This window comes from Rhinatrema bivittatum, chromosome 5 (assembly GCF_901001135.1).
Source record: "Rhinatrema bivittatum chromosome 5, aRhiBiv1.1, whole genome shotgun sequence".
In the NCBI taxonomy this organism is placed as follows: Eukaryota; Metazoa; Chordata; class Amphibia; order Gymnophiona; family Rhinatrematidae; genus Rhinatrema; species Rhinatrema bivittatum.
In genome coordinates this window covers 161965920-161976958 of record NC_042619.1, presented here as the reverse complement: position 1 = coordinate 161976958, position 11039 = coordinate 161965920, and the positions used below count along the sequence as shown (strand labels likewise).

Genomic DNA, 11039 nt, shown 5'->3' with positions numbered 1-11039 from the left:
TGGTCCCCACTGACAACAGGTAGACACACTCGGATATTAGGTCAGACTTCACCTATACCAACCCCTTTCCCTGCAGGTGGATCCTTTGGGCTCTGTGGCTGGCAGGATTTAGGCAAAGTCCTAGTGAGCAGGTGGGTGTAATCCAGAAGCAGGCCAGGGGTCAAAGCAGGCAGAAATCAAGTGGTGTCAGAGTCCAGGCAGAGGTCAAGGCAGGAAGAAATCAAATGAAATCAAATCTAAGCCAGAATCAGAACCAAAAATCCATCAGAGAGGAAGGGATAGTAAAGTCAAGAACCAGGGCACATGAGACATGGATTGGAGCAGACGGACAGGAGACAAGACTAGAACAACAACAAGGCAAGAAATAAGGCTGGTGACAGGATAGAAGAAGAAGTTGGGTGAGACAGGAAGACAAGGAGCAGGACCGGAGTCAAGCAGGCACAATGAACATAAGAACATAAGAACATGCCATACTGGGTCAGACAAGGGTCCATCAAGCCCAGCATCCTGTCTCCAACAGTGGCCAATCCAGGCCATAAGAACCTGGCAAGTTCCCAAAAACTAAGTCTATCCCATTTTACTGTTGCTAGTAATAGCAGTGACTATTTTCAAAGTCAACTTAATTAATAGCAGGTAATGGACTTCTCCTCCAAGAACTTATCCAATCCTTTTTTAAACACAGCTACACTAATTGCACTAACCTCATCCCCTGGCAAGAAATTCCAGAGTTTAATTGTGCATTGAGTGAAAAATAACTTTCTCCGATTAGTTTTAAATGTGCCACATGCTAACTTCATGGAGAGCCCCCTAATCCTTCTATTATCCGAAAGAGTAAATAACCGATTCACATTTACCCGTTCTAGACCTCTCATGATTTTAAACACCTCTATCATATCCCCCCTCAGCCTCCTCTTCTCCAAGCTGAAAAGTCCTAATCTCTTTAGTCTTTCCTCATAGGGGAGCTGTTCCAACCCCTTTTATCATTTTGGTCACCCTTCTCTGTAACTTCTCCATTGAAACTAAATGTTTTTTGAGATGTGGCGACAAGAATCGTACAGAGTATTCAAGGTGCAGTCTTACCATGGAGCGATACAGAGGTATTATGACATTTTCCATTTTATTCTCTATTCACTTTCTAATAATTCCCAGCATTCTGTTTGCTTTTTTTGTTAGGATTGGAGGTTTTCGTGGACCCTGGGCCTGAGGTGGAGGTTGATGCTACCTGAGTGGTAGGCCCCACAGGTCCTCACCATCGGGAGGTGAGGTCAGCTGCAGCAGGGACACAACTTCAGTTCAGTAGAGTGAAAATATCCTGTGTCACTGCCACATGATTGTAGGTACCTGCACTGAGATATACTGTGAAGCACCTGTAAAGGGGTAAACAGAATAAAATAAATAAATACATAAACTGAAATAATAGTTAGAAAACTTACCTGTCCTGTAGCTCCACAAGTAGAGTCCAGAATGTTCAGATTTTCAAGTGGCCAGAGTTGTGCCAGAGGCAGTGACAGTGGCAGGACGGAGACTGAAGACAGCACCCAGTCTTGCTACGAGGGACTGCCAGAGGAAAAGGCCAGGCGGAACTGAAGAAAGAAAAAGAACCCGTGAAAGAAGATGAGGACTGAAGCTACCAGAAGCAGCGTGGTGTTACCCGTGATCAGCTACTGTTAGTGCTTCTGGCATTGAGCAGAAACTACACTCAGAATGTAAAGGACTCTGGACCAAGATGGGTGATACCTAATGATGGAAAATATTTCAGGAAGTGACAACAAGCAATGGAGAGAAAGGCAGAGGATGGCAGGAAAGGAATAAACAGGTGAAGAAATAAACCGGGAAGATTGAGCTACTATCAATGGTCAGCTTAAATGATTGAGAAAGAGAGAGACTGACACTACTGACAGAGATCTACTCCTGAGATGAGAGCTGTATATAAAAATAAAAAGAGAAGAAGTTGCTGACCTCCTGCTGCTGCTGTCACTGCTGAGGGTGTCTTATAGCTGATTTTGGTATTTTATTTTATCTTTTAATTTGTTCTGGAAACTGGCGTGGAGCTGCTGGATAGACGAAGGCAGGTTAGAAAGGAGAGTGCAGGAACTTCAGTGACCTCATCACTGAGACAAGGATTGCAAGTACTGTGAGGGGGGGGGAAGGTTAACAAGTTTAAGTAAAAAGAAGAAAAATAGAAGCTAATAAGCACAAACAGGAAATAATATTCAGGATAGAAAAAGGATACCTATATAATTAAATACAATGAAACTGTTCAGGAAGGAATTTTAGGTTCCTCATTAAACTACACTATTTTAAAGCATAAGAAAGTTGATTGGAATCACCCAGCGCATCATCAACAAGGTTGCATGCGCACTGGATGATCAGGTTAGGCAGAGATAGCGTATCCTAGGAGACGCATCACTGGCTTCCCTGGTTACCAGTGAGAGGGCTGGCAAACGTGTACAGAAGTTAGACAAAACACAGTGTAGGAATTTAAATTTCATAGAGATTTAAAAGACATTCAGATTAAACAAAAATCAACTGAAGTCAGATACTGCAGGGAAAAATAAAAAGAGAAAGAATAAGCATAGTATAAAGACAAAAATAATCAGCTCTGAGGACTATTTGGCGCTATGATGTCATCAAGTATTGAGACCAAGCAGACAGAAAGGAAAAAGACAGTTACAGAATCAAGGCAGTTAGTGCCTGATCATTGATGGAGAAGGTTCTGTTATGCCAGTCTTCTCATATCCAGGCCTAACAAATACAGATAAGTGTAGTTAAAGTACAGTTATAGTAAATGTATGATTGTTAGTAAGTGTAAAGGTGTGTATGATATATATTGTCTGTTTTGAAGCAGTAGTGCAAGGGTTATGAATTATATTTTTTTTATTATTAGTTAGAATATAAAGTTGAAATAAAACAACAAGTAACATACTTGTTGTAATATGCAGAAGATCCTGAAACAGTGAAGGGAGTCAGTTTTGCTTCCTTTTAAGTTGTTTAAGATTAAGTTTAGGAAGAAGATTTCAAGATAAAAGAAAAGAAAGAAGAACTGGCCAGCAACAAAAAAAAAGCAACATTAAAGATAAAAGAAAAGAAAGAAGAAAAACAGATAAGTGACTGTTGCATTGATGAACTCTGATGAACTCTCGCATTTAATAGTAATTTCATACTTGGGTTAATTAAAAGAAATATATAAGTAAAGTGATAAATATATATATAAAGAGAGTAATAATAATACAATTCTTATTTGTAATTGTATTTTAATAGTTCATGACATTTTAATAATAAGGAAATAACATATATTAATTATATATAAAGCAAATAATTTCTTTTAAAAGAGAAAATATAAATAAAATTGAGAGTTTGAATTGTTTTGAATTGGTTATTCCAATTATTTTTAAGCGGTAAATAGTATTTCTGTATTTAACATCTGACTACCTTGCTGCCACACGACTACACTACTCGGCCACAGGGATCTTCTAACAGAAGTACATTTGAACCGGCTTACATTTGGCGTCACGAACAGGATTAGGGAAGACTTAAACTACAAAGAAAATTTAGAGAAAAGAAACATGGAAGAAACACTAGAAAGATTACAGGAAAGAGTTAGACTCATGGAAGAAGACTGGAGAAGAACCCAAGAGGAAAGAAGATTTCAACATGGTGAAGGACACAGAACCATTTCAATGTATATACCAAAGGATAAGAAAATTCCTGACTTTGCAGGGGTTCCAAAGAAACAAGGAGATCTTACTGTTGAGGAATGGATAGACAAAACTAAAGCAGCACTAAAAGTTTTAAGAATACCAGAGGAGGACCAGCTGGAGGTAGTAAAAGATCATTTAATTGATCAGGCTGGGGATACTGTTAAATATATGACCTCAGATCAATTAAAAAATATTGAAGATCTTTTTGAGCAACTTAAAATAGTATATGGTGATAAGGTACCTGTAACTGTAAGAGTACAGGAGTTTTATGAGAGAAAACAATTAGCCAATGAAGATTTGAGAACATTTGCCTATCGCTTACAGGAGAAAATGAATAGAGCAATTAGTAGAGATCCTGAATGTATGGGAAATTCCAGTTTAAGGTTGAAAGAAAGATTTGTTATTGGCTTGAGAGATCCAGGATTAAGAAGAGAAATGAAGAAGAAATTAAATAATTATCCTCATATTAGCTATCCAGAATTAATTCAAGAAGCAATAATATGGGCCGAGGAAGATGAAGAAATACAATTAGAAAAGGAGAGAACACCTAAATTATTAACTCATAGGGGGGAAATTCCAATAAGAGCAATTAATGCAGAAGCTGGGAATGTGAATGATTTAACTAAAAATGTAAACACTCTAACAACACTTGTAACTAACATGTGCAGCCAACAAGAAAATCTTAGAAAACAACAAGAACAATTGACGAGACAGTTACAAGATGTGACTTACAATCAGAGCAGAAGAGATTATGCAGCAACTCCAATGAATTACAGAACAAATGAAAAGTCAAGAGCTCCCTTAAAAAATGATAGAGGACAATATATTTGTTACAAATGTCAAGAGCCGGGACATATAGCCAGATTTTGCAGGTCAGAGAGACTGAATACTTACAATGGGAAACCCAGGAATCTACCAGTTAGTAGAGATAGTAGACAAGAAATAGAAAATAATAATATAGAATCATTACGTCAAACAATTACAACACCTAACACCAATTCTATAAAAGCTCAACAAAGTGTAATTTCACAAGAATCAAGTATACAGAAAAGAAAAGCTTTTGGCAAGAGTCCAATCTTAGATGTATTAATTAAAGGGATTAAAGTGAGGTGTTACGTGGATACTGGTTCTGATGTTTCAACGATAGCAGAATCATTTTTTAAAGAGCATTTTGAGAAAGTAATTAGCTTAGCAGATGCAAGCTGGGTGAAACTTATCGCCGTGAATGGTCTAGCTATCCCAGTTAGGGGCTGTATGGAAGCAGACATCACTTGTCTAGGGCAAACTATAACACAGAAATGCATTTTTATAGTACCTGATTGTAAATGGACAAATGAAGAAACAACAGAAAAAATACCTGGTATTTTGGGAATGAATGTACTACAAGAATTAGGTGGAATATTCAAAGAATTGTCACTACTAACAGGAGGAGAGTACAAAAAGAATGGTATTTACAAAATATGGGCTAATATACAAAGTACAAGCTCAGATAGAATAGGATTTGTTAAATTAGTAGGGAATAAAGGAATTACATTACCACCTTTGACAGAGACTTTGGTGGAAGGAAAATGTTTTAAAATACAAGCCATACAAATGACATCTTTAATCATTGCACCAACGAATTCAGTAACATTACCAGCTGAAGTACTGGTAGCAAATGTATTAGCAAACCCAGTAGAGGGAAAGGTGCCAATTAGACTGTTAAACGCAGGACAAAGAAAAATTCGACTGCCCCCAAGAGCAAGAGTTGCTGAATTATTACGCCCAGAGGCAATACATGTACCAGCTCCAGTAAATTTTGTTCAGGAAGATACACAAATGTCTGTACAACAAGTAACAGTGGAAACAATACACAGTGAAGATACGATGCCACCCGAAACAATGTTACCGGTGAAGGTACAATGGGAGAACCTCTCTCAGACTCAAACAGAAACTTTAGAGAATTTATTAAAAAAATATAAGCAAGCATTTTCTTCATCTGACATGGATATTGGGTATACTGAGACAGTAAAACATTCTATTGATACAAAAGACCATCCACCAATAAAACAAAGATACAGAAGAGTCTCACCTCATGTCTATGAGGAATTTAAGCGTCATGTACAAAACTTGGTAGCACAGGGCATCTTACAACATAGCAATAGTCCTTGGGCTTCGCCTGCTGTAATTGTTAAAAAGAAAGATGGAACCATCCGCTTTTGTTGTGATTATCGCAAAATTAACCAAGTGACAGTGAAAGATGCATATCCTCTGCCTCGAATAGATGAATCCCTAGATGCGTTAAGTCAAGCCTCGTGGTTCTCCTCACTAGATTTAACATCTGGATATTTTCAAGTAGCGATGGACAAAAAGGACCAACATAAGACAGCAGTCACAACACCCTTTGGCTTGTATGAATGGGCAAGGATGCCATTTGGACTAAGTAATGCTGCAGCAACGTTCCAACGCTTGATGGAAGTAACATTAAGCGATTATGTGTTTAACATCTTGTTACTCTACTTAGATGATATTTTAATATTCTCCAAAGATTTCGATTCACATATAATTCGTTTGGAACAAGTGTTAAAAAGATTAATAGATAGCGGACTTAAACTGAAACCAACTAAATGCAAATTATTATATAGAGAGGTTAATTACCTTGGGCATATTGTATCAGAAAAAGGGATTTCAGTAGACACCTCAAAAACAGATACATTGAAGAACTGGCCCACGCCAACCACACCGAAAGAGGTTAGACAATTTTTAGGGTTCGCCAGTTATTTCAGAAGGTTTGTCCCATCATTTGCACAGATTGCTACACCATTACATAAATTAACTGGTAAAAGTAAGAAAAATAAACCAGCAATAATATTCAACTGGACCCTAGAGTGTCAAGAAGCTTTCAAGTGTTTAATAGACAAACTCACATCAGCTCCTATTTTAGCATTTCCAATATTTGAGTTGCCTTTCATTTTGACGACGGATGCAAGTTTTAAAGGTTTAGGAGCTGTACTCAGTCAAATTCAAGAGGGACAAGAACGAGTTATTGCATATGCAAGCAGAGGATTAAGGAAATCAGAAAGAAATGATGCAAATTATAGCGCTTTTAAGCTCGAATTACTAGCATTAAAATGGGCAGCGACTGAAAAATTCAAGGACTACTTAGTTTATAAAAAGTTTTTAGTTCGATCAGATCATAATCCACTCAGGTATCTCAACACAGCAAATATACAAGCAGTGGAACAACGATGGCTGGCACAATTAGCTGAATTAACATTCGAGATTAATTACAAACCGGGGAAACAAAATATAGTAGCAGATACATTGTCTAGGATTCCACAAGGAGAAGAACCTGAAACAGAAGATGTTGAAAAAGATTTTTTTAAAATTGAACCAGATCAAATTAAAAACATATTATGGAAGAAAGAAAAAATGAGAATAGCGATACAAAGAATAACAAGCAACATACCACCTTCGAATTATACAAGACCCACGTTAAAAGTCTTGCAACAACAGGATATAGACCTCAATGTAGTTTTAGAGGCAAAAACAAAAGAGAATACACCTAATCGATCCGAATGGACTTGGACACAAAATAAGCTGTGGAGTCAACGAGATAAATTAATCTTTAGAGAAGGATTATGGTATAGAAAAATCATAGATCCAAGAGATAAAATTGAGATATTACAATTTATAGTACCTAGCTGCCTAACAAAGGAAATATTTGAAAAAAGACATACTCATGCTGGACATTTTGCAGAAGACACCACTTTAAGAAGCATCAGAAGAGACTATTTTTGGTCTAGTATGAATAGGGATATTAAAAATTGGACAAACAATTGTAAAAGATGTATAATAGCTAAGGAGAAAGTTCCCAAGGTTAGGGCAGAGTTACTTTGTTTTAAAGCAAACTACCCATTAGAGATATTGGCAATAGACTATACTAGTCTAGAACCTAGCCAAAGCGGAATAGAGAATGTGTTGATTTTAACTGATATGTTCACACATTTTACATTAGCAGTACCGACTAGAGACCAGACAGCTTTAACCACGGCTAAAGTGATTTTATACCAGTGGATTGTACATTACGGTTGTCCATCCAGAATACATACAGATCAAGGGAGAAATTTTGAATCTGAAATAATCAAAGAGCTATGTAATTTACATGGGATTACAAAATCTAGAACAAGCCCATACCATCCAGAAGGCAATCCATGTTGTGAACGTTTTAATCGAACTATGCACAACATGCTAAAAACCTTGGAAAAAAATAAAAAGAACAAATGGCCAGAGTATCTCCCAGAATTAGTACTAGCATATAACAACCATACGCATAGTTCAACAGGTTATACACCATTCTATTTAATGTTTGGCAGGAATACTAAGTTACCAGGTGATTTTCAAGTAACTTCTGAAATTAAAGATGAAAGTTTAAAGATGAATGATTGGATCGTGCAACATAGAATAAAACTAGAAGCCGCCTGTGAGATAGCTAGAAAAGAAGCTGAAAAGAAGTTTGTAATGAGAAAAAAACAATATGACAAAAAATGTAGAGCAGAAATAATAAGACCAGGTGACTGGGTACTGCTAAAGAATCTTAAAATAAGAGGCAGAAAGAAAATTCAAGATTATTGGGAAGAGCATCCATATGAAGTAATACAAGTGATGTACCCTGAAGGTAACACATATAAGATTAAAGCTAGAAATGGAGAAGTTAAGATCATACACAGAAATCTACTAAAACTATATAACTTATCTGAAACATTAGAGAAAAACAAACATAGAACACAGCCAGTGGAACAACAAGAATCAAAAGAAGAAAGTACTAAAGAAAGGAATACCGAACATGAAATAGAAACAGTATGGGTTCCCATTACTAATAACGAAGAGGAAAATGAACAGATAGGAGAACAAACTGCAGAATACAATTTACCATTAAACATTATTGAGAATGTCATACAAAACAATAGAGTATCTAATAGAAACAACAAAGGGAAAACTCCCAAATATCTTGATAATTATGTATTATATTAAGGAGAATGGTGCCAGAAATTGGATACTTGGTGTCTTGGTCAAAATCCAAGAGAGCTAAGCTGGAAATCTGTATAGTTGATAACAAAACACTGTTTCTTAAAAGATATAATTGATAACCAAGCATGAATAAACTTCACTTGAGTTGTAAAAAAAAAAAAAAAAAAATGTGTATGAATGAAGAGTGAATGAATAAAACTACGTACGGAATGTCGAGGACGACATTCCATCTTAAGCAAGGAGGTATATGTAAAGGGGTAAACAGAATAAAATAAATAAATACATAAACTGAAATAATAGTTAGAAAACTTACCTGTCCTGTAGCTCCACAAGTAGAGTCCAGAATGTTCAGATTTTCAAGTGGCCAGAGTTGTGCCAGAGGCAGTGACAGTGGCAGGACGGAGACTGAAGACAGCACCCAGTCTTGCTACGAGGGACTGCCAGAGGAAAAGGCCAGGCGGAACTGAAGAAAGAAAAAGAACCCGTGAAAGAAGATGAGGACTGAAGCTACCAGAAGCAGCGTGGTGTTACCCGTGATCAGCTACTGTTAGTGCTTCTGGCATTGAGCAGAAACTACACTCAGAATGTAAAGGACTCTGGACCAAGATGGGTGATACCTAATGATGGAAAATATTTCAGGAAGTGACAACAAGCAATGGAGAGAAAGGCAGAGGATGGCAGGAAAGGAATAAACAGGTGAAGAAATAAACCGGGAAGATTGAGCTACTATCAATGGTCAGCTTAAATGATTGAGAAAGAGAGAGACTGACACTACTGACAGAGATCTACTCCTGAGATGAGAGCTGTATATAAAAATAAAAAGAGAAGAAGTTGCTGACCTCCTGCTGCTGCTGTCACTGCTGAGGGTGTCTTATAGCTGATTTTGGTATTTTATTTTATCTTTTAATTTGTTCTGGAAACTGGCGTGGAGCTGCTGGATAGACGAAGGCAGGTTAGAAAGGAGAGTGCAGGAACTTCAGTGACCTCATCACTGAGACAAGGATTGCAAGTACTGTGAGGGGGGGGGAAGGTTAACAAGTTTAAGTAAAAAGAAGAAAAATAGAAGCTAATAAGCACAAACAGGAAATAATATTCAGGATAGAAAAAGGATACCTATATAATTAAATACAATGAAACTGTTCAGGAAGGAATTTTAGGTTCCTCATTAAACTACACTATTTTAAAGCATAAGAAAGTTGATTGGAATCACCCAGCGCATCATCAACAAGGTTGCATGCGCACTGGATGATCAGGTTAGGCAGAGATAGCGTATCCTAGGAGACGCATCACTGGCTTCCCTGGTTACCAGTGAGAGGGCTGGCAAAAGTGTACAGAAGTTAGACAAAACACAGTGTAGGAATTTAAATTTCATAGAGATTTAAAAGACATTCAGATTAAACAAAAATCAACTGAAGTCAGATACTGCAGGGAAAAATAAAAAGAGAAAGAATAAGCATAGTATAAAGACAAAAATAATCAGCTCTGAGGACTATTTGGCGCTATGATGTCATCAAGTATTGAGACCAAGCAGACAGAAAGGAAAAAGACAGTTACAGAATCAAGGCAGTTAGTGCCTGATCATTGATGGAGAAGGTTCTGTTATGCCAGTCTTCTCATATCCAGGCCTAACAAATACAGATAAGTGTAGTTAAAGTACAGTTATAGTAAATGTATGATTGTTAGTAAGTGTAAAGGTGTGTATGATATATATTGTCTGTTTTGAAGCAGTAGTGCAAGGGTTATGAATTATATTTTTTTTTATTATTAGTTAGAATATAAAGTTGAAATAAAACAACAAGTAACATACTTGTTGTAATATGCAGAAGATCCTGAAACAGTGAAGGGAGTCAGTTTGCTTCCTTTTAAGTTGTTTAAGATTAAGTTTAGGAAGAAGATTTCAAGATAAAAGAAAAGAAAGAAGAACTGGCCAGCAACAAAAAAAAGCAACATTAAAGATAAAAGAAAAGAAAGAAGAAAAACAGATAAGTGACTGTTGCATTGATGAACTCTGATGAACTCTCGCATTTAATAGTAATTTCATACTTGGGTTAATTAAAAGAAATATATAAGTAAAGTGATAAATATATATATAAAGAGAGTAATAATAATACAATTCTTATTTGTAATTGTATTTTAATAGTTCATGACATTTTAATAATAAGGAAATAACATATATTAATTATATATAAAGCAAATAATTTCTTTTAAAAGAGAAAATATAAATAAAATTGAGAGTTTGAATTGTTTTGAATTGGTTATTCCAATTATTTTTAAGCGGTAAATAGTATTTCTGTATTTAACATCTGACTACCTTGCTGCCACACGACT

At 36.3% G+C, this 11039-nt stretch overlaps 1 long non-coding RNA gene across 1 annotated transcript; it reads right to left on the bottom strand.

Annotated features, from left to right (window-relative positions):
* Positions 1 to 1458: 1458 nt before the first annotated feature.
* Positions 1459 to 9689, bottom strand: LOC115092263. The gene is made up of 3 exons (XR_003856965.1): positions 9551 to 9689; positions 9025 to 9174; positions 1459 to 1583 (listed from the first exon to the last, which is right to left on the bottom strand). It is a non-coding gene; the product is annotated as an uncharacterized LOC115092263 (long non-coding RNA).
* Positions 9690 to 11039: the final 1350 nt, after the last annotated feature.